Raw genomic sequence first — 5526 nt, 5'->3', positions numbered from 1 at the left:
TTTCTTTCTTTCTTTCTTTCTTTCTTTCTTCTCTTTCTTTCTTTTCTTTCTTTCCTTATCTTTATTAAGAGATGGTGTCTTGCTCTATCACCCCGGCTTGAGTGCAGTGTCATGGTCACAGCTCACTGCAGCCTCAAACTCTTGGGCTCAAGCAATGCTCCCTTCTCATCCTCCTGAATAGCTGGGACTACAGGCGAGTGCCACCATGCCTGGCTAATTTTTTGTAGAAATGGGGTCTCACTATGTTGCCCAGGCTTATCTTAAACTCCTGGGCTCACGTGATCCTCCCACCTCAGCCTCCCAAAGTACTGGGATTACAGGTGTGAGCCACTGTGCCTAGCCTATCCCCAGTTTCTAGAACTATGGCTGGCACATAAGAAACATTTATTAAATGTTTGTTGAATGAATGAGTGGTTTAAATGAGAGGATGAATTTCACAGCACTTCATAGTCTGCTCAGTCCTGTAGTAAACAGGTTGATAGAGGCAGTATATTCAGGGAGACAGGCAAGCACTCATTGCTCACCAATACTGATTTCACCCTCGTTTTATTATGATAATCACAAATATATGACAAAACCTTCAAATGGAACGAGATAGTATGCAGTGGAAAGAAGGTCCTGAGACCCCAGCCCCACTCCCCAGAGGAAAGCCCCATCAGTGTTTTCTTCCATATTCTTCCTGAAAGCTAACTATTAAAGTACTGAAGTATCATATTGCAGAGAAGATGCAGCAATATGTATATTTTTAATGCTAAGATACAAAGGGGAGACAGAGATTTCAGAGTATTTCTGCCCACTGCTCTGCTGGGCCCAGCTATGTATACACGGACCATGGGGCAAACATGAAGACATAGCTAGCTGCACACCTGTCCCTCCCCCACCGGGTGCCCCCTCTCAGGCACACACAAACATGCAGACACAGATTAGGAAGGAGGCCTCAGGTGCTAGCAGACTTGACAGGCAACCTCCCCAACACTCCTTATCCTCACTCACACCTTCCCTCCAGTTCCCCCCAAAGACAAGGAACACACATGCACAGACACACACACACACACACACACACCCCATCTTGTTTCTGCCTCTGTATCTTTTTTTTTTAGAAAGAGAGTTTCACTCTTGTTGCCCAGGCTGGAGTACAGTGGCGCGATCTCGGCTCACAGCAACCTCCGCCTCCTGGGTTCAAGCAATTCTCCTGTCTCAGCCTCCGAGTAGCTGGGATTACAGGCATGTGCCACCACGCCCAGCTAATTTTTGTATTTTTAGTAGAGACGGGGTTTCACCCAAAGTGCTGGGATTACAGGCGTAAGCCACTGTGCCTGGCCCCAGGAGGCCAGTCTCAATTCCGTTACTGTCTCTGTGACCTTGGTCAGGTCCCTTAAACTCTCCAAGTCTGTTTCCTCATTTATGAAATTGGTAAGAAATGTTATCCTGCCTTAGTATGTGAAGGCACATTAGAAAATATAGGCTATGCGTGGTGGCTCACACCTGTAATTCCAGCACTCTGGGAGGCCAAGGCAGGTGGACTGAGTGAGATAGTGCCACTGCACTCCAGCCTGGGCGACAACAGCGAAACTCGTCTGAAAAAACAAAAAAAGAAAACACAAAGTACTCAGGGGGTTTTTAGGGCGGTGAAATTACCCTGTATGATCCTTTAATGGTGGGTACATGTCATTATATATTTATCCAAACCTATAGAGTGTACAACATGAAGAGTGAACCGTAATGTAGTCAGTCTGTGGACTTTGTGTGATAATGATGGTCAATGTAGGTTCATCAGTCGTAACAAATGTACCACTTCAGTGGGGATGTTGATAATGGCGGAGGCCGTGCATTTGTGGAAGCAGAGGTGTGTGGGACCTCTCTGTACCTTCTGCTCAGTATTGCTGTGAACCTAAAACTGCTCTAAAAAATAAAGTCCATTTTAAAATAAAGTGCTATACAAATGTAAGTCATTGTTCAATTAAACAAAAATTATTTTATTATGGAAAATGTCAAATTTATGTGCTGATACAGAGAATAGCGAAAGACTACATATCACATGATTCTATTTGACATGTCTAGAAAAGGCATGTTTGGTGAGACAGAAAGCAGACCAGTTATTGCCTAAGGCTGGGGGTGGGAGCAGGAATTGCCTGCAGAGGGCACGAGAAAACATTCTGGGAGTGACAGAAACGTTCTTTTCATTTTTTTGAGACAGGGTTTCACTCTGTCACCCAGGCTAGAGTGTAGTGCCACCATCATGGCATCACAGCTCACTACAGCCTCCACCCCTCAAGTGATCCTCCCACCTCAGCCTCCGAAGTAGCTGGGACTACAGGCAGGTGCCACCACACCTGGCCAAGTTTTGTTGGCAGGCTTGGGTGCTTCTGTGAGTTTGCCCATTATACATCCTTCATATGAGTTGAATTCAGGCAGTATTTGTCCTTCTGTGACAGGCTTATTTCCCTATAATGCCCTCCAGGTTCATTCATGTCTGATTTCAAAATATATTATTAAGCTACAGTAGGCCGGGCACTGTGGCTCATGCCTATAATCACAGCACTTTGGGAGGCTGAGGTGGGAGGATTGATTGAGCCCAGCAGTTTGAGACCAGCCTGGGCAACAAGGAATACCCCGCCTCTACAAAAAATTTAAAAAATTAGCCAGGTGTGGTGGCACTACGTGTGTTTGTTTGCGTGTGTGTGTGTGTGTGTGTGTGTGTGTGTATGATGGAATATTAAACAGTCTTTAAAAAGAAGGAAACCCTGCCATTTGCAACAGTAAAACTGTTCTTAACAAAGCAAAATATAAAGTAGAGAAAATAGTATGAGATTTAATAATTATCAGTTTATGGCCAGTCTTGTTTCATCTGTATTCATACTAAATTTCCTCACTGTACTATTTTGAGGCAAATTTCAGATTACATTTTTCATTTATAAATTTTTTTTTTTTAATTTTTTGTTTTTGAGACGGAGTCTCGCTCTGTCGCCCAGGCTGGAGTGCAGTGGCCGGATCTCAGCTCACTGCAAGCTCCGCCTCCCAGGTTCACGCTATTCTCCTGCCTCAGCCTCCCGAGTAGCTGGGACTACAGGCGCCCGTCACCTCGCCCGGCTAGTTTTTTTGTATTTTTTAGTAGAGACAGGGTTTCACCGGGTTAGCCAGGATGGTCTCGATCTCCTGACCTCGTGATCCGCCCGTCTCGGCCTCCCAAAGTGCTGGGATTACAGGCTTGAGCCACCACACCCGGCCTATAAATATTTTTATATATGTCTGTAAAAGATAACTCTTTTTTACTAAAAATGTAACCAAGGCTGGGCATGGTGGCTCACACCTGTAATCCCTAGCACTGTGGGAAGATTGCTTAAGGCCAAGAGTTGAAGACCAACCTGGCTATCATAGTGAGACCCCGTCATATTAAAAAAAGGAACTAAAATATTATTATCATATCATAGCTAAAAAATTTAACAACATTTTCTTAATATCATCAAATATTCCATTCGTGTTCAAATTTCTTGTCTTACAAACTTTGTAATTTCTTTGTTTAAAATCCAGATCCACATATTATGATTGGTTGACATTCCTTTTAAATCTATTTTAATATATACATTTCCCCCGTATATTCTCTCTTTCTCTCTCTCATCCTGCAGTTTCCTTCAGTCTGAAGTTTGCCAATTATATCCCTGTGATGTCACTGAATATGTTCCTCTATATTCCTTATTTCCTGTACATTGGAGTTGGATGCAGAGACTTAATCAGATTCAGGTTGAATTTGGCTATTTCACAAGGGGTGCTGTGTAATCCTAACATGGGCACATAGTGTCTGGATGTCTCTCTGTTTTGATGCGAGCAACCATTGATACTCAATGCCCAGATGTATTTATCATTTATCATTCATTCATTCATGCAGAGTCGTACCAATAAAAGTATACTTTCATTATAAAATCAAACTCAGCTACAGAAAACCACCTAAACAAATGAATTATTATAAGACAAACACCCTTGTGATTCCCACCCATCTCAAAATAGATCTTCAACTACCCAGAAGTAGTTTCCATGTGCACCATCCCAAACAGCCCCCTTACTCCCTCCAGAAGTAACCACTGCCCTTACTTTTATAGTGAGGACAAAAAGGAAGGACATCATTAAACTTCCTTATGTTTCATTATGGTTTTATCACCCAAATGTGCATTTTTAGACAGTATAGTTTAACCTTACTTATTTTTATTTACCTTTTAAGTCTCTTTTATTTATTTTTTTGAGACAGGATCTTGCTCTGTCACACTGGCATGCAGTGGCATGATCATGGCTCACTGTAGCCTCGACCTCCTAGGCTCAAGCGATTCTCTCACCTCAGCTTCCTGAGTAGCTGGGGCCACAGGAGCACGCCACCACACCTGGCTAATTTTTGTTAAATTTATTTTTATTTTCCAGAGAGAGGCGGTCTCACTAGGTTGCCCAGGCTTGTCTGGAACTCCTGGGCTCAAGCAATCCTCCTGCCTCAGCCTCCCAAAATGCTGAGATTACGGGCATGAGCCACTGTGCCCAGCCTTAAATTCCTTTTAATATACAGGTTGGGGACACATTTTAAAAGGATTATTTTGTGTGAGACATTCAATGGGTACTAACAGAGCTACAAAAAGGAGTAAAGGAGAGTATCTGAGACTTTAGACTCCATTTGTCTTTGGGAGGAGCCAGCCTTAGCTCAAGAATAGGAGAAATCAGGTTAACACCATGCAGTAATGTGCAAAGGGCTGTAGTGACTTAAGGAAGGCAGAAATCAAGCATCTGGAGGAGCTCTTCCGGTCTATCCTCACACTCCTGCCATGTAACACCCAGATCAAATGTCTTCTTCTGGCCAAGAAGTAGCAAGACCTAGATTTACCCTCCCGTCTTTAACAACTAAAAAACTGGACAGAATATATGAATATAGAGCAATAATGTTTGAACATTGGCCGTCAGGCAGCACAGAACAATACTGTAATCCCTGAAAAACTGAAAACAAAGTAGACGAGCTTTACATTTGCCCCAGCTTATTGCCTGCGAGGTTACCAGGCTGCAGGATGGAGGAACCCAGGCTGAGCCTGGCTGTCTCTTTGATCGAGGAGATAGAGCTGGGAGTCCAGGGTGGCCAAGGCCTCTAGTTTGCAGGAGAGAGTACAGGACAGGAGAGAGAGCACTGGAGAGGTTCAGAGGGTTCCATGAATAGATAGCTGAGGACTGATCAGCACATGTGTATGAGGGAACTGTCTGTGGTGGGGAAAAACATCTGAAAGCAGCAGAGTGAACAATTTTTGAGCTCACACAGGGATGGAACTAGTGCCTGTTCCTACTGGCTCATATGGAAAATTCATAGGGCTTTGCCTTAGTGGCGAAAAAAATTAGGTTTTGTCTTAGTGTCAGAGACATATTAGCCCTAGACTGGAGGCTGCTCTGATCTAACCTAATAAAACTTAAAAGTAAACTTTGAAAGGATCAAACTGGTTTCTCTTTTTTCTTTTTCTTTTCTTTTTTTTTTTTGAGATGGAGTCTTGCTCTGTCGCCTGGGCT

Source organism: Colobus angolensis, unplaced genomic scaffold, assembly GCF_000951035.1.
Source record: "Colobus angolensis palliatus isolate OR3802 unplaced genomic scaffold, Cang.pa_1.0 Scaffold51, whole genome shotgun sequence".
In the NCBI taxonomy this organism is placed as follows: Eukaryota; Metazoa; Chordata; class Mammalia; order Primates; family Cercopithecidae; genus Colobus; species Colobus angolensis.
The sequence above is the reverse complement of the archived record's forward strand: the minus strand, read 5'-3'. Positions refer to the sequence as shown.